The sequence below is a fragment of the Heterodontus francisci genome, unplaced genomic scaffold (genome assembly GCF_036365525.1).
Source record: "Heterodontus francisci isolate sHetFra1 unplaced genomic scaffold, sHetFra1.hap1 HAP1_SCAFFOLD_927, whole genome shotgun sequence".
In the NCBI taxonomy this organism is placed as follows: Eukaryota; Metazoa; Chordata; class Chondrichthyes; order Heterodontiformes; family Heterodontidae; genus Heterodontus; species Heterodontus francisci.
This window is the reverse complement of record NW_027141029.1, coordinates 135,107-154,150: the sequence shown is the minus strand read 5'-3', so window position 1 is coordinate 154,150 and position 19,044 is coordinate 135,107. Positions and strand designations below refer to the sequence as shown.

The 19,044-nt window shown below is 41.3% G+C and overlaps 1 protein-coding gene across 1 annotated transcript in view; it reads left to right on the top strand.

Annotated features, from left to right (window-relative positions):
* Nucleotides 1-8,092, top strand: part of LOC137361876 (prominin-1-A-like) — a 92,605-nt gene extending 84,513 nt beyond the window's left edge. Inside the window, exons 22-23 of the mRNA XM_068026477.1 lie at nucleotides 1,188-1,232; nucleotides 7,941-8,092. The gene's annotated coding sequence lies outside the window, so the exon portion shown is untranslated. The remainder of the gene's footprint in view (nucleotides 1-1,187; nucleotides 1,233-7,940) is intronic.
* Nucleotides 8,093-19,044: the final 10,952 nt, after the last annotated feature.

The window sequence follows — 19,044 nt, the reverse complement described above, 5'->3', positions numbered from 1 at the left end:
AATAAGCATTTGCAGATTATTTTGTTTCAAGGGAGAATTGCAGTTTATTATGATTCAGTCCTCACCTGGCATTCACGCACTTTTCAGCAAGGATCACCACAAAGAAATTGCATGCAGGAACCGCACTTCTTTATTTTCTTTCCCCCCACCACAACCCGAAGTCCAGGGTCACTAAGGTCAACAGGAGTCTTCCACATTGACCTGGCTGATCCACATCAGAAGCATAAAGAAAGCATGCTCAAGTTTGGATGAAAAGTTGGCACTAGAAAATGGGTGTTTGCTAGGCAAGATCCAAAGAAAAATGAATGGTTTGGTTATTGACGTAGAATGAATAGAGACAATGCCATGTTCGAAAAAGTGAATGGAGTATGAATTAAGGCATTGGAGTCCTGACAGCAGAAAATGTTAAAGATTTATGGTGGTTTGACCTGTTGTTGGATAAGCTGGAATGAGTAAATGGCGATCTTTCAGTGTAAAATTGCCAAGATACAGAATTGGATCACGAAGTGATCCTGCACATTGTATCAAATGATTTCAAATGTAATTTGTAAGTTGTGCTGAATAAAATGGATAATCATCTTGAATTTCACTTAATGCCTCTGCACCAATATTGCTTTCTCATCAGGTTCTTGAAATGTCTAAAACCAGTAATAAAGTGTTGTAAAGGAAAGCTGAATTTTATATTTTATCATTATGATTAACACAGTAATTTGTTTCATTTTTAAATGAACTTTCAGCAGTTTCCTGTGACTGATGTACTACGTATTGTCACATCATTCCCCTACCCTGTATAAAGAATCAGTCCCTATTCCTTATCCAGCAGTGTTAATGTCTGTTGTGCAGCTTATCACCTTGTAGCTGCCTCTTGGTAGTGGGGACATTGCTTGCATTTCAGAACTGTATTGCTATGCAGTTTGTTGTATTCAAATTTGTTGTATTAATACAAATGTTTAACTTAATCATATTTAATATCTTGTATTGCACAGCTATCACTGCAGATAAATATGTAGTTAAAGAAATATTAACTTGACTACTTAAATGTTAGACCCTAACGGAATGGGTCATTTTGAAAGAAACCCTTCACTAAACTAAACGGATAAGATTTTTTTTCATTAAAATTAAATGGAATAGCTGCAATGCTGAAATTGTACCTATGTTGACCTTTGCATTTCTGTCTAAAATTGTAGCAGTGTAATGGAATACTGGTAGATGAACTGGGCAGCTTCTTGAAGGTAGGTTTCTTAAAACAACCATTTTAATCATTTTGATTTGCATAGAGTTAAGTGGTTAGTTTTATCACAATGTTTGGATTCAATTTGTCTATTGTCATACACATAAATGAGGATAGTTAAATATGATTAAGGCAAAGAAAAGAATGTAATGACTGAATATGATATCCAGTTTATATTCCAAGAAAATATGTTTCATGTAATTCTTGATCTATTGTCCAACACTTTTAGTGTGAAATACTGACTTAAGAGACCATTTCTTTTCTTCAGTTCATGTTCTAGGACCAGTGTGCTGTGAAAACTACTGATGTCTACTTCAAACTTGGTGATTAAGATATTTGGACGAAAAACAGCACTTTCTTGTAGCTGGTCACTCTAGATCACAAATGCTTTCTGTCCAATTCCCTCTTTTTAAAAAAGGAAAGTTCCCTGAGTTAAATTTATCTCTTTTGGTTTCAATCTTTCCATTTTATTTTTGGTCCAAGCCATTATATAATTTCAGTGTTTTTCAAAATTCCGTAGTGTTGCTTACAGTTTTCCTCCTTCAGGAAATTGTCATCACCTTACTGGTAAAGGTCTACTCCATTACAATTCTATATTCACCAAATGCTTCTATGAATCAACTGAATTGAAGATTTTTTTTTTAGCCAATAAAAATCAAAAACCCATGACCCTATATATTCTCACTTTTTCTCAAACCCCTTTAGTGTGTAAAATTCCCTAGCTCAGAAGGGGTTAATAAAAAACCTCTGACCATGATTTTTTTTTTCATTGTTATACTTTGGCCCATATTTGTTAAATTGTCTGCTGATAGCTGAGTCATGAATTCCAGTCTTGAAATAAAAATCACCTTTGTCCAATCCCCTTCACAGTCAACAAATACTATATATTTTTTAACATGTGCCATCTTTAACCGGATTCAAGATTTTCCTCTCGAGAGGCCCCTCATGTTTTAAGTGTCTTTCACTTTGAAATGCATTATTGTTTTAATGTTCTGTTCGGACAAGTCCTCTGCAATCTGTACCAAATAAGGGTAATGCAAAGGTGGTTCAGGTATAGGTTCAAGAATCCATTTTAACAATGGTCCTATGAAAATTACAAAGCATTTATGATGCAGAAACAGCCATTTAGTCCCAATAGATCCCTGCTGGTGTTTATGCTCCACATGAGCCCATTCCCACCCCACCTCTTCTAACCCCAGCAACATTTCCTATTCTTTTCTTCCTCATGCTTATCTAGATTCCCCTTGAACACATCTGTTATTTGCCTCAATTACTCTCTATGGTAGTGAGTTCTGTGTTCTAACCACTCTCTGGGTAGATGCATTTCTCCTGAATTCTCTATTGGAATTATTTGTGACAATTGAGGGCGGCACAGTGGCGCAGTGGTTAGCACCGCAGCCTCACAGCTCCAGGGACCCGGGTTCGATTCCGGGTACTGCCTGTGTGGAGTTTGCAAGTTCTCCCTGTGTCTGCGTGGGTTTTCTCCGGGTGCTCCGGTTTCCTCCCACAAACCAAAAGACTTGCAGGTTGATAGGTAAATTGGCCATTATAAATTGTCACTAGTATAGGTAGGTGGTAGGGAAATATAGGGACAGGTGGGGATGTTTGGTAGGAATATGGGATTAGTGTAGGATTAGTATAAATGGGTGGTTGATGTTCGGCACAGACTCGGTGGGCCGAAGGGCCTGTTTCAGTGCTGTATCTCTAATCTAACCTAATCTAATGCTTCTGGCCCCTAATTCTGGCCTCAGCTGCAAATGAAAATAACTTCTCTACGCCTACTCCATCAAACTTCTTATTAGGTCACCCCTCAGTCTTTTCAGCTTTTCCAGGGCCTTATTTTTTTAATAGTATGGAGATCAGAACTGTTCACAGTACTCCAAATGTAGTCTAACCAAGGTTCTACACAAACATAATATAACTTCTGCTTTCAATTCTGTTTCCCTAGAAATGAATCCAAATGCTTTGTTTACTTTTTTATGGCCTAATTAACCTGCGTTACTACTTTTACTCCCAGATCCCCCTCTTCCTCTACCCCATTTAGACACTTTCATTTTCCAAGGAGTATGTGGTCTCCTTATTCTTCCTACAAAAATATTACCTCACACTTATCTATATTGAAGTTGAATTGCCAATTACACAACTATTTTACAAGTTTATTAAAATAAATTATCATCTTGCAATAGTGAGAAACCAAAACTAGTCAGATCAACTAGCTTATATTGCTGACTATTCAGAAAAGGAATCTTTAAAATCTCTTGCCAGCTTTGTATTAGTATGGTGAGAATTCGATAAATAGTAACTTGTAACATGCTGCTTTCAGTTGGATAGGCATTTGAACAATAATAAAAGATCGAGCTTTTAATATTTTTCTTGCATTTAAAAATTCATGTTTGTGTACTTTTTGATCACTCAAAGTGCTTCTCATAGTTTCTGGCTTTAATACTTTTCCAATGTTATCAGCTTTATGATCTAATAGAAAACAACAGATAATGAAGATCTCATGCATGAAATTAGATTTTCAGTTGTATACTTTGGTATTGATTCTCATCCTAAAAACATTGAGAACTGAACTTATTTTCATTGCAGGAAGGACTCTTAAATTGCAGTTAGTACAGAAAATGTAGATAAGAGCAGGCTTAACAGATCTTGAGCAAGATTAGAAGAATGTTTATTTCCTCAACTGCGTGGATATGTGAAACATTCACAATAATAGCTAATGCAGTAATTAATTTCTTCAAAAAAACGCTGTTAAATAACTCGGAAGACGATTAGAAGTCTTGAGCATAAATTTGGAGTGAGCTGATTGCACATTTCAGAGCATGGATTCTGTGCTGTCAGGTTGTTTCCTGTGTTGGGCCGAAGCGAGGATTGATCAGTGGAAATCAGGGAGTGAATGTATTAACTGTAGCTTAATTTGATCATCTTTTGAGTTTAAGGAGTTATTTATACATCATTTTTCTCAGACCATTAAGTAGGAAGTTAGGGTTCATGAAGGATAAATTGTCCATTCGGAAGGAGTGACTTGAGTTAAAATGGCCTTTTTCCGGTTGCATCTTAATCTTTCCATTAGTACACAGATACAGTAAATATTCAATACTAATGAAACTAAATTGTAAACTGTAAAAGCCATCCAAAAGAGTTTCAACTATGTTATATCCCCATGGTTAATTTGCGATCAAACTGGACTTTCATATAGCTCATCAGCAATAGAATTGTAGTATTCCAAATTTAGACAGATCACTCCTTTCAGACTTAGCCCTGTTCAGTGGGTTTGTTATTTTCTCTTTTTATATTTCTCATTAAATATTTCAATTATTTCAGTGCTGCTAACAAGTAAAATTAGAAAAATATTCCAGGGCATAGTATGTATTCAACGGATCATCCTCCACCATTTCCGTCACCTCCAGTGTGATGCCATGACCAAACACATCTTCCCCTCCCCTTTCAGCATTCTGAAGGGACCGTTCCCTCCGCGATACCCTGGTCCACTCAGTCACCCAACTCTCCCTCCCCTTCCTATGGCACATTTCCATGCAAGCGCAGGAGATGCAACACCTGCCCTTTTACCTCCCCGCTTCTTACTGTCCACTCCTTCGAAGTGAAACAACTATTAACTTATGCATCTTTCAATTTAGTATACTGTATCCTCTGCTCACAATGTGGTTGGCTGTACATTGGCAAGACAAAATGCAGACTGGATAACTGCTTTGCGAAATACCTCCGTTTGTTCCGCAAGCATGACCTTGAGCTTCCCATCACCTCTCATTTTAATTCTCCACCTTGCTCCCGCTCTGACATTTCAGTTTTTTGGCCTGCTGCAGTGTTCCAATGAAGCTCAACACAAGCTTGAGGAACAGCACCTCGTCTTTCAACTGGGAACTTTGCAGCCTTCCGGGCTTAAAATTGCTTTCAACAATTTTAGATCGTATCCTCTGACCCAATTTTGTTCCCTTTTTATTTGCTTTTTTTTCTCCTCTTTCTCTCTCATTTCCATTTCTTTGCTGTCAGATGGTAGCTATTCAGAATCCTGCCATTCACACCTCCTCTTGACACATCTTTTGTTTCTTTGCTCGTCCCTTTACCACTCACTGACATTGCACCATGAAACCTTTTGTCAATTAATCTGTCCTGCCCTACACCCTAACACAGACCTTCACATATTCTTTTTCCCACCTTCACCCTTTCATTTGCTCAAAACCTATTACATTTCTAATTTTTCCCAATTCTGATGGAAGGTTACAGACCTGAAATGGGAATGGTGGGGGGGCGGGGAGCAATGAAGGTCGGTAGGGAGGAGGCCCGACCCCAACGGCGGCAGGCCCTGTACCGATCTCGGTGGCGGCCACCCTGCCGTTTGGCAACGGGACCCACATTAAAATATGTTAATACCTACTGCAGGCCGCAGCGATTCAGCCACCATGTTGCAATCTTTATTCTGGCGGCTGACGATGCCGCACCTTCAAATCCCCGTTTGGGGAAACATGGTGCGACACCTGTGGGGATGGGGCAGGAGGTTTTTTTCTCTGCTGGGGAGCCGGGGGGAGCAGTGTTAAATGCCTCGGATTGGTGGGGTGGGGGTTGGTGGGAAGAAGTAAAGGACAAAGGTGCCGAACTTTGGTGGGGTGGGGGGGGGGGGGGGTTGAAAAAGGCCAAATTTGCAAGGTAGGTATTCTTGGGGGGTGGGGGTGAAGGATAGGAATGTTGTGATATGCCATTGGGAAGGTGGGAGAATGCATGGGAAGACTTGTCCATTCATTTTTTTACACTTTGAAGTAACAGGCCCTTTAAAAAGATCAATGCTTATTTAGGGCTGCAAACCCTTTAAAAATAGCATTGGCGCTGGAGGCCTTTGCTAGCGACGACTCCCCCTCCACGTGGTTGGGGTGGCGGGCAGCAAGGACATGCTAATGAGCTGCCACGTTTGAAATCATGGCAGCTCAGTGCCGTGGTCCCCGTGCGTGTGGGTCGCATCTTTTTACACCCGCCACCTATTTCGATGGTGGAGTCTTAAAATGCGGCCCATTAACTCTGTTTCTCTCTCCACAGATGCTGTCAGACCTGCTGCATATGTCCAGCATTTTCAGTTTTTTTTACTTTGAAATTACTTGTTCATTTTAATTTTAAAATATACCTTTTCCAGAAAACAGCTTTCATGTTTCATAGATTACATTTCAATTGCTGGAGCAGTTTTACCTTAGGAGACTTGTTTGAACAAAATGTTCAGAAATTTTAAAACCACGTCACACAGCAGTCAATTTATTAACATTGCCTCTTCCTCTTCTGGAACCATACCGGAATATAGCATGCCACTAAACTCAATTATTTTATGTTGGTCCTTTGCTTAATTAATGAGCAATATAGAAGATGCATAATAAGGAATGGTGAATATGATTTTATATCCCATTTAGGGCTTTAGGTGCAAGTTATTGTCATTTTGTCATGGGTGTTCACGGCCAAGAAATGCGATGGCCCCATGCCCATTTTTCAAGCACCAGACAGTTCCTAAGCAGCCAGTAAAGCGGGCAGAATGCTTGCATGTTCATTACACACCAGATGTGTGCTGTCTGTCATAGTGATTATTATGTCTCTTATCCTGCCTATAAGTCCTCTCACGTTTATATTGAAATCAAGGCCGTAATTTTACGCTTCCTGAAAGAGCGGGCTGGTGGGGGGGGGGGGGCGGCGTAAAATGGAATGGGAGGCTGGGGGACCCTTTTCCAACCCGCTCCCGCCTCCACTGCCAATTTACGCGGGACGGCGGTGGTGAGAAATGGTCTGCCCACCCCAGGCCAATCAAGGTGCTTATGTGGCTAATTATCTGCCAATTACAGGCCTCCGCCCGCTGCCACAGGTATTTTACGTTTGGCTGGCAGGCGACTGAGGCCTCAGAAAACCCGCCTGATAAAACTAGGCAGCCTTATGGTGGGCTGGGTGGGGGGGACCCTCTTAATCTGGCACCCCGTGCCCCACAGAGGGCTGACCCTGAAGCCCCAACCGCCCCCAACGCACAACAACCCCCCCCCCCCACCCCCACCCCGCTTGCCTCACTGGGGCCCGACAAATTAGGGCCCGGTGAGGCCCTAAAAACTTAATTCCAGGGCTGTCCGTCATCTTCCACCTGCAGCTGGGTGTAGTCCCAGCGGTGGCCACCTCTCCTGTTGGCGCTGCTGGGACTAAGCTGCCGGCCCACTGATTGGCCAGCAGCTCCATTAGGTGGGACCTCTTGCCTCAATGAGATGGAAGCCCCGTCCAAGACCAATTAAGGGCCTGGGGAGCGTAAAAGCCAGTCTGGATCTCCAGGCTCGCCACCGACTTTTCGGCCAGTGGATGGGGCCCCTCCTGCCCACTGTAAAATTCCGGCCCAAATGTTTGTGTATTAGATTAGCTTGTCTGCAAAGCTATCACCAATTTTGTGGTTTATTTTGAAACCAGCTATTTGCGGATCAGAATTCTTGACCGTTAGCCTACCTCCTCTGAATTAACAAATAATTTAAGTAAGCTTAATTTGTAACTTGTGTGAAATAAGTTAATGTAGGTAACAAATTTATTATCATAATATAATAAACTGCAGTTGTTCAACAAAGAACAGCCCTCAAATCTGAAATAAATTAATCCAAGGTCGAGGAAGCATAAATTCATATTTTGATCGTGACCTGTGTATTTTCTTCAAATTTCATATCGCCATTACTTTTTATGCCACCAACAGGAGAACCTTCATGCTTTTGCTGGGTCCAACAATCAATCCACATCTATGTGCCCTGCAGAACGCCTTCAGACGAATCAGCTCCAGCATATCGCTTAGTAAATGTGCACCTTATTAAGCTGTTTGTTGACATGTATTGTGAATAAACAGTTGAACACTTGGGGATTTTTTTTAGTTTCTATCCTACATTATAGTGTGGTGTTTCAGTGTGTAAAATCATAAGGTTCTTTCTGCTTACATTTTATCTTAGCACTTTCAGGATACTAAACATTTTGCTACATTTTTGCTTTATGAATAATTTAAACTTTGTGAACAGTTTGCATAACCAGTTGAATTTGGATACTGTGTATTATAAACTTGTTGAATTAATCATTTTTAAAAATTCTTAATGTAGATTGTTTTGTATACTTAAATTGTGACGATTAGGTTAAATATTTTGTATGTTTGGAATGTGGAATTAATTTAGTAATCTTTAAATGCAACAATACTTAATGGAATGCCTATTATAGTTGGTGGAATTGTGTTGTATGGGTAGGTGTTCAAACTAATTGAGATTTTTGGGTGGGGAGAAATAGTTTATTACAGTCTCTCAATCTTTTTGATAAACGTGATGCAAGTTTTTTTTAGAACTAAATTGTCATGAGCTATTATACAAGAAATCAGTACTTTTCTAAATTAGGTGTTATCTTTAACCTTTTTATTTCAAGATGCTTATGATGCCACTAATGTCGAGTATTTTAGTGAAATTGTTTTGACCATTGAAATTACTGTACTACTGCCATCACCTAATAATCATGTCCACCAGTTTATATTCAAAGTGTGCAATATCCAAAGCATTTAAATATGGGGTTATCTCTGGAATTGTGTAATTCAGGTGCTCTCATTGAGTAGAATGTGCAAATACTGTATGCTTTAACCACAACTTTTTTAGAATTGAGTTTGTATATATGTTCATAGTTGTAGATTTATGGGATCTTCTATTTTGAAAATTCAATAAAATGTCATGGATACTAGGTATTTTGTTAGCTGTATTTCCTGTGAAAGATAGGTCTGTGTCATTGTAATGAAATGCTACCGCAAAAAAAAACACAATTCGATCTCTCAAACTACAAGTTGAGAAATTTGCTAGTCTTTTATTTTCTTTCAATTCACTGTTCATCTTCAACCCCACACCCCACCCCTAATAAGTTCTACTCTACCATGCATCGTTATTTAAACAAAAGAGCTTGAATCCTCCTGCTTTCCATTCCTCTGGCTATTTTGCTTGTGAGCCAGATGCGAGAATTTGTGTAAAAGGAAGTCTGGCTGCCTTTCGATGAAGGCCTCTGTGGGGAAGGTATAACCAAAATTGTTAATTTTCCACTCTGGATATTGTGTTGCACTGTGCCACTCTTGTCAGCCTACAATTGTATTTCATTTTATTCCGCCAATAAACGTTTTCTGCTTTTACTTTATAGACAATTAAAAAAAAATACTAAGCATCTAACTATGCTTAATACAAAAGTGTTAAAATTATATTTTAAAAGCTGAAAACGATGATGCTTGTTAATTAAATCCCATTCTGATCTGTGTAGTGTTACGACCAGGTGAGGAAGGGGTCTCAGGCTCCCTTTTTGCACCTTCGTTGGATTGGCCATAACAGGGTTTATCTTTTAAAACAGTGGTTTTAGCTTACCACCTCAGTGAGCCCTTGCTCACTGCACTCTCATTACAATTGCAAATGAACTAATCAGACAAGTTTTCTTAGGTTTAAACAAGAAAGATGTAAGTTTATTAACCTTATCACTCTAACCCGGTTAAAATTACTAAAATACGCAACACAACCATGCTCGCATGAGAGGCGCACATGCATAAATAGATACAGAGGGGGAGAAATAATTAGGGGGTTTGAAGTAGAGTTTGTAATAAATGGTATACAGATATGGTTCTTATTGTCCTTGCTGTAGTGTCGTTGATTGAAGTGAAGGTCTTGGAGTCCTCGCTGGGGCCAGGTACATAATTTCAGGCTTGCTTCTCTGGTACCAGAAGGCAGAAGTGGGGCATTCTCTGTATCTTGAAGTTTAAGCTGCCACTGTGGGTTCTTTGGGACTTTGCTGGAGAGAGAGACACACAGAGAGAGGTGTCTTCTCCTCGGTGTTCAAATTGCAGTCTTTTTCACTCTGAGGCACAAATCAAAGGCCCCAGTCTTCGCAGTAAGTAGGTCATGTGACCATCTCTTTTGAAACAGCCACTTCTTGGAAGGTCGTTCGATTTCAAAGTCTTTCAGACCCACTCGGTGGGGGCGGGGTGGGGAGGGGGGGTGGGGGAAGCATGGTGGTGGTGTGGAGCTTGGCTCTTACTAAGTCAAAGGCTTTCGATGTCTTTTGATCATCAATATTGGCAAAACCCATCTTGCTAATTGAATCAATGAGCACTCCCATTGACTCTATTCAGCTGTCTCTCAGCTAGTCCTTGTCTTCTCAGAATGCAAATATGCAGTCATCTTTTAGCTGTTCAGTTCTGCTTTTCTTTTTTAAAAAGTCATTTGCAATGTCCAGTAAAACAGTTTCAAGCAGTGTCCCATATGACGAAATTAATGTCTCTATTTGGCAGGTGTGATTTCCATCACCCCTCCACCCACACTGAATGGAATGCAATTTTGGGGAGCATTTTATTATAAATTAGAAGAAAAAATACAGCAAAGCACACTTGCATTTCTCATTCATTCAGAAATCTTAGAAATTGTTTCAGCCTGTCTTTTCCTTGTAGCAGTGCTGCTTTAAACTGCCCTCTTTTTCCTTGAGGTGGGTCTGATATAGTTAGGTGTTACCCAGTGAATTTAAAGTTTCCTTAGTATCATCTGGTGATAAGCTGGGGATGGGCATCCCAATAAACATAAAAGCAAAATACTGCGGATGCTTTTTTGGGAGCTTGGTGCCTGCAAAGTTCCATCATTGTCTAGGGTGCCTTTGTTCCTTTTGGGGTCTGCAGGGGGGGATTGTTGGATTTAATTAGCTCTGGGTTTGAGCTCTGATTATAGGAGTCTGCAGTGGGTGGATCCACTTTGACCTCATTTTCAGTGCTCTGGTGAGTCATCCAAGTGCTGTTCACTTCAGGGTATTGTTTGTTTCCTTTTCTCCTGACTGGTGGGGTGGGGGGGAAGATTCTTTGCTAATCTTCCCTTTGTCCTCTGGGACACTCCTGCTGACAGGCATTTGTCCAAATTCCACTACACTTCTCTACAACACTTCGACTAGGTGAGGCATCACCCTCGTGGTTTCTCTGCCCGCTTGAGGACTTTGTCCCTATAGGTTTCTGCAAATGCTGTTAGCAGCCCTGGTAGGGTGCTTCTGTTGTCTGCATTTACATAGGCGGATGTGGGGTCTAATTTTTCCAACATTTCAGGGTTGGCTGATCGGACAGTAGGGGGTTCTCATTTGGGAATCCTCTCGGACTTCCTTTAACCTGTCCTCTTTGTCCCTTTTTTCCCTTTCCTCTCTAACTCTCTGCCAGACCTGTGCCTGTCTTTCCCGGTTGTTCTCGGCATAGATCCCTTACAGTTCACCAGCCCTCTGCTGGAGAGTTTCTCAAAAGCCGATACAGGAATTAGGGGTGCAGATTTCACAACAGGTTGGGGTTTCCCCTCAACCTAACACATGTGGCAACTCCTAGAGTTTTGGCCAGTCAAATTGCTGACTTATGCAGGCTTTGGTTTTTCATATACCGACATGTACAGCCACCGTAGTCTCATGGGCCATTCTTAACATTTCTCTTCAGTACCTGTGCGGCACCATCAACTGGTGAACCATTGTCCACTCTTTGTCCTCAGGGCTGTGAGGAGAACTCTATTTCCTCATCAGTACCTAATTCTTTAGTAGCAATCAGGGACTCCCTCTGCTTCAATTTCAGTCTAGGCAGCCTGTGCTAACTTTCTCAATACTGGGTTGGCTCGCTGAGTCTCAGCTAGGGAAAATCATTTAATCCAGTCCCTGGGTCCTCTAACTTTCCAAGGAAAGAATCTGACAGACAGCATGGTCATCTGTCTGTAGTTCCAATTCTGTCTCCTCTGGGGGAGCTGGTTTGGCCATGGCCCGATTCACTACACATTCAGGGGAACTGCAGGGGACCGTCTCCTGCCACTGCCCTGTCTCTCTGACCTCCTTCGGTGTCTCTATCACTACTGGGGAAGCTACCACCTTCACCCCTGCAGATCATTACCTAGAAGCAGGCCAACCCTGTCCACAGGAAAACTAGGGACAATCCCTATGGTCACCAGTCCCGAAACAAGGTCGCACTCCACGTGCACCCGGTGTAAAGATACAGGCGTACACTGCCCTCCAATACCATTCACCACCATTCTGGTACTTACTGCACTCTCTGGGGGAAAGGTAATGCCTTTTCCCAGTAAAAGGGATCTGGTAGCCCCTGTGTCCCTGAGTCTGATGATGGGCATGCCTGCCCCACTTGAGGGGTAAGGGGTTACTCTCCCTTCAGATACGAAATCCTGATAACCTTCAGGCTTCCTATTAAATTTTCCTGCACCTGCAGCAGTATGTTTTCTGGATCTTACTGCGGTTGCAGTTAAAGCCCTAGCCTGCTCTGCTGCACTTTCCATCAGGTCCCATCTCCTGCACTGAGCGGTTGTGTCCTCATTAACCCTACAGGCATTCCCTGTAGTTTCCCGCAATCAGCTCTGAGGTGACCTGCCTTATTACAATGAAGCACACAGGCTCCGGGTCTCACTCTTACTTTCCGCACTCTCTCTTTTGGCTGGAGGAGGGTCCCCGGTGTATGTCCTGCTTTTCTTTCTCTCCTTGGGCTCCTATCACCTTCCCACCCTTTGCCCTTTTTGGGTTTGCTGGGGTGACTGGAAAAGGTTTTCCCCTGGCGAACCGACTTGTGTATTAGAGCGAACTCATCAACTAGAACCGTAGCTTGCTTCGCTCTGTGCACTTTTTGTTCCTCCCCATGGGTCTTTATGGAGAGTGGGAGAGAGTTTTTAAATTCCTCAAGGTTTTCATATGTGGTTTGTACTTTAACAGCGCTCAACCACTGGTCAAAAGCCAGCTGCTTATTTCTCTCAAACTCCAAGTAAGTTTGATCAGCTTGTTTCCGAAGGGTTTGGAACTTCTGGCGGTAAGCTTCCAGTACTAGCTCATATTCCCCAAGGATAAATTTTTAATTCGTTCATAATTTGATGAACTTTCGGTGAATGCGAAGGTTCTGCTAAAAGGCATTGAAGGTGTCTATGTCCATACTGCTATATCAGGCCCACTTACAGTGCGGCCGAGTCTCTGGACTGGTTATGGTAGGGATTATCCCTAATCTGCCTGTGGCCAGAATAGATTTGCTGTTGGGTAATGATTTGGCTGGGGGTAGAGTGATAGCCTCCATGGTAGTCTTAGCCAAGGCAAATGAGGCCAGGGAGCCAGAGTAGTTACAGGAGGAAGTCCCTGGAGTATTCCCTGACTCTGTAGTGTCCAGGTCCATGGCTAAATGAGCTTCACTGGAGAGAGCTGAGCCAGTAATTCAGTCAGATGACCCAGAGGTCTGGCTAGCTGAAAACTTTTTCGGGAATTAAATGAGAAGAAAGAGATGTTCAGCAGATCCTCCTTGATTGAGGCTCAACAGGCAGACTCCTGACTTAAAAAGAATAGCGCAGACAACCTGTTCTGAGGCAGAGGCAGAATGAGTTCCCGAATGCTATTACTTAAAAAACGGGGTTGTGCTGAGAAAGTGGAGACCACCTCAGCGACCTGCAGAGGAGGAGTGGACAGTGGTTCACCAAATTTTAGTTCCTCCTGGTTATCGAAGGGAAATATTGAGGATTGCCCATGAAATCCCAATGGCTGGCATGTGGGTATCCAAAAGACCCATGTCCGGATAAACGAGTACTTTCATTGGCTCACCTGCACAAAGATATGGTTGAATTCTGTAGTACCTGCCATACCTCAGGTTCTTGGGAAACCACAATCTGCATCAAGCTCGCCCCACTAATTCCTATACCTGCCTTTGACGAACCTTTTGGCAGGGTTCTGGTAGATTGTGTGGGACCCTTACCTAGAACTAAGACGGGTTTTCAATATATCTTAACTATCGTGGATCTGGCCACCCGATTCCCAGAGGCCATACCCCTAAGAAAAATCACAGCACAAACCATGATGGAGGAGCTGACCCAGGTTTTTTTTTTTACCAGCTACGGACCTCCGTAATAGATCCAATTGGATCAAGGATCAAATTTTATGTCCTGTGTATTCCAGGAGGTTATGCATAGCCTCAGCATTCCACCCACAGTCACAGAGAGCTCTGGAACAGTATCACCAAACCCTGAAGACCATGATCAAAGCCAACTGCTGTGAGTACCCCCACGATTGGGACAAGGGGTTAGCTTCTCTGCTGTTCACCACTAGGGATTCACTCAATGATTTGACAGGCTTCAGTCTGTTCAAACTAGTCTGCGGGCATGAGGTAAGAGGCCCCCTTAAGCTGATAAAAGGGAAGAAATCTCGTTGTTGAATTATGTATCAGTCTTCTGTGAGCGACTCTTTAAATCATGTGCTGTGGATAAGGAACACCTTAAAGCCTCCCAGCAGATCATGAAAAGGCAGGCAGACAGACATGCTGAGGCTCGGACATTCAACCCAGGGGATCAGGTCCTGGTGCTGTTGCCATTACCAGGTGAACACCTGAAAGCTAGGTTTAGTGGTACGTTCTGCTTGGGCCAATTCCGCGAGGTCAATTACCTGATCGGAGAAAGGAACGACGACTGTGCCACATAAACATGCAAGGGAGATATTATAATCAGAAACAAGACAAACTGGTAAATGTATGCCAGGTAGTGAGGACAGATGAGAAGGGAAACAATAGTGAGGAGGAGATGGGGGAAGAAGGGACCTGGAAAATTCCCAGATTGAACACCCTACTGTGAAACTAACTAACACAGAAGCCTTTGGGAGGCTAGACACAATACTTGATTATTTAAATGACAAGCAGAGGAAAGGCATAACAAAACTGCTAAGAAAGTTTGGAAAAGTGTGTAGGGACAAACCGGGTTGCATTTCTTTGGCCATTCATGATGTGGGTGTAGAGGAGACCCCACCTATTAAACAGAACCCATACTGACTGAGCCCCGATAAATTGGCTCAAGTCCGAGAGGAGATTTAATACATGTAAGACAATGACATCATCGAGACTAGTCAAAGCAGCTGCAGTTCTATTGTGTTAATTCCTAAGCTGGATGGTTCTAAGAGACTCTGCATTGATTATCGGAAAGTTAATGCATTGACTCGAACTGATTCGTACCTGATTCCACACATTGAAGACTGTATTGACTGGGTTGACAACTCCGCTTACGTCAGTAAAATTTATTTATTAAAAGAGTACTGGCAAGTCCCGATGACCAACCGAGCTAAGGAAATCTCGGCTTTTCTAATGACAGATGGCCTATTCTAACGCAAAGTCATGCCATTCAGTGTAAAGAATGCCCCAGCAACCTTTCAAAGATTGTTGAATCAAGAATCAACCTTAAGCAACTGTGTTGTATACATTGATAACCTGCTGGTCTATAGCGACACCTGGGAAGACCACCTAAATGACTTAAGAGCATTAATCGAAGGTCCACAAAGCACTAAATTAGTGGTAAACTTAACCAAAGGTGAGTTCGCTAAGGGCAAAGTGAGCTACTTGGGACATGTTGTATGTCAGGATCGTGTGTTGCCAAGGGCAGCAAAAGTACAAACCCCGATAGATTTCCCCATTCCCAAAACCACGAGAGAGATAATACGATTCCTGGGGAAATTCCCTAATTTCAGCATCCTAGCTGTTCCTTTGACCAATTTATTGAAGAAAAATGTCAAGTTAGTGTGGTCAGAACTGTGCCAGATGCTTTTGAGACATTCTAACAAATGAACACATGATAGCAGCACCAAACTTTAATCGATCATTCAAGGTGGCTATTGGCACGAGCGATATGGGAGTAGGAGCCATCTTACTCCAGAAAGATGACTCGGGTAACAAGTAACCAATTGGCTATTTTTCTAAAAAGTTAAATAAACATCAGTGAAAATATTCCACAATAGAAAAGCAGGCTTTGGGGCTTCTGTTAGCCCTTCAACATTTTGAGGTCTATGTCAGTAACAGACACGGGGTGATATTAATATACACTCACCACAATCCAGAACTTGCCTGCAGAAATCTAAAGTTAACAATGCCAGGCTGTTCAGACGAAGTTTACTCCTACAGCCATTTAACTTAAAAAATACGCACATTTCTGGGAAAAATAATGTAATTGTGGACTCTCTGTCCAGAATTTAAATAAAGTGCCACCAGTAAGCTGTGGAAGGCCTAGTGACAGTGACCCTGAGGAATGCATGTGAATGTTTGCTAATATGTGTTTTTCCATTTCTTTCTTTCTATGATGTAAAAACAATGAAATGTCAAGGAATTTCACTTTTTCCCTTTTTGTGGGGAAGTGTCATGCTCACGCAATACAATCTTATGAACTATAAATATGAACTTATGAAGGACACTTTCCTGTAAAACAAAATGCTGTTGAGAAGTCAGGTGATCTTTTCTTTCCTGCCAATTCATATAGAACTGCAAGAACACTGAACTAATTTTGATGCCTCAACAAGTCTTGGCAAAGTCATTAAAACGCAAATGACCTTTCTAGACATATCTTTGAGAAGTCATTAAAATGCAAACAACCCTTCTTGTGGTAATGGCTGCATTTCGCCAACTAATTAAATACTGTTGCAGACAAAAATCTTTGACGCCAAACTTGAAATCCAGAAACTGGGTGCGAAAAACTCTATTTTATCAAGATGGTATGTGGATGAGTGATACCTGGACTTCTTTGTCTGACAATGGCCTAACCATCAGAAACTATTTCTGAGGACACTAGATTTCTGCTAAGGGGCTTTAATAAGGCTCATTCTGGGCACACAGAGACAAAAAAGCATCTATGCTAATGAAGAGAAAAGACTTTGCGTAATACTACCAGCATAAGCTTCATGTAGGCAGTAACTGGAATCCTGGAACTTTCCACCTGAAGAATCATACCAGGGCTTCACCATTGAACCTTGACTGGAGTATAACAAGAGATGTCTGCTACTGCAAACCTAAAATAACAGTGAATCCATCCTCTTAAACCTCTAGAGCCTTTTCTTCAGTGGACACAAATAAGAATTACAGGCCTGCATTGTTTCAAGTCTTCAACCCGGGGGAAAAGCAAGTGTAACAGGGAACTCTTGAAATCATAAAACCTAAATGCAAGTTACTTTTATAATCAAAATCTTTTCTTGGGTGTGTGTGTATCTGTATTAATGTGAGAGTGGGTGTAGTTGCGTATATTAGGGAATTGAAAAATTAACATTTATCTTTTCTTTAAACTTATGAGAAAACCTGTCATTTGTCTATTCCTGACAATTAAAGCACTCAGGGGCTAAAACCTTTTTTTAAAAAACATGCTGTCTTTGGTCAGTTGAGAGGTGAAAAGAGGGAGCTATCCCTTCTCTCCTCTCCCCTGTCCATAACAATGCACATTAAAAAAAAGTTTAAGAACATCCTCAAAGGCCCACAAATAGATGCAATTCATGGAAATTTGCCATGGTGATTTTATTCAATCTGGGCACATGGCCAGTTTTGTGGATTAGCCCACCTCCCAGCATGATGTTTTTAGGATGTCGCAGAAACTCAACTTGTGCTGGATGTAATTTGCATTTGAAACCTGTCAATATTTTGCTCTAGTTTAAACAATTTGGGGTGAATTGCACTGGAGTTAACCATGCAAATTAACAGAGAAAGTCAATCCTCATATTTGAACTTGTGAGAAAAGGCCCTTTAATGCTCAGTGATTGAAATTCATTAGGTACCAGAAATATTTCTAAAACCCAAGATTAGTCCTGTTTCTTATTGAAATTGAGCTTTGGTTTCTTCTGGATCTGATGTTCCACTCCTTGGCAGTTGATGACTGGTGCACCAAGGTTACTTTTGCTAATTGCAGTATGTCCACAAGTGTATAGGTTTTGATAGTGTTTGATTCAATTCTCCATAGCTATTTCAATGCAGACATTTAAAGTCACATCTAAGCTTAATTATTTCTTATACGATAAGAAAATAAAAGTGATTAAAGATATTTCAAAAGTCAGAAATTTGGGGAACTTAACTTTAATGTTGATTATTACTGTGACTGTAGCCACCGTAAGTTTTACTGTTGTTGTATTCTTGCTGCACATAGTGCACTAAATACAAGATGCAAGCTGGCAGGTTCACTGCAAAGATAAGACAGCAGTTTCCCAGTGTGTTGGAGCAACAAAACATTTGGCACCACTGAATGATGGAATGCAGGTTTGATGTCCTCTTCAACTGAGATCTCAAACTCTGCAATGTCACCTCAGGAAGATGAACAGTGATCAGCTACCCACCCCCCAGGGAGCTGGTGATCAGTAACCAGCTACCCATCTTCATCTTCATCTTCTTCATCTTCTTCATCTTCTTCTTCATCTTCTTCATCTTCATCTTCATCTGCATCTTCTTCATCTTCTTCTTCTTCTTCACCTTCATCTTCATCTTCATCATCTTCTTCTTCTTCATCTTCATCTTCATCTTCATCATCTTCTTCTTCTTCTTCTTCATCTTCTTCTTCTTCATCTTCATCATCTTCTTCTTCTTCATCTTCATCTTCATCTTCCTCTTCTTCATCATCTTCTTCTTCATCTTCTTCTTCATCTTCTTCTTCATCTTCTTCTTCATCTTCAACTTCTTCATCTTCATCATCTTCTTCTTCTTCATCTTCATCTTCATCTTCATCTTCATCTTCATCTTCTTCTTCTTCATCTTCATCTTCATCATCTTCTTCTTCTTCTTCATCTTCTTCATCTTCATCTTCATCATCTTCTTCTTCTTCATCTTCTTCATCTTCATCTTCATCTTCATCTTCTTCTTCTTCTTCTTCATCATCTTCATCTTCATCTTCATCTTCATCATCTTCTTCATCTTCATCTTCATCTTCTTCATCTTCTTCATCTTCATCTTCATCATCTTAGTCACCTTCTTCTTCATCTTCATCTTCTTCTTCATCTTCATCTTCATCTTCATCTTCTTCATCATCTTCATCTTCACCTTCATC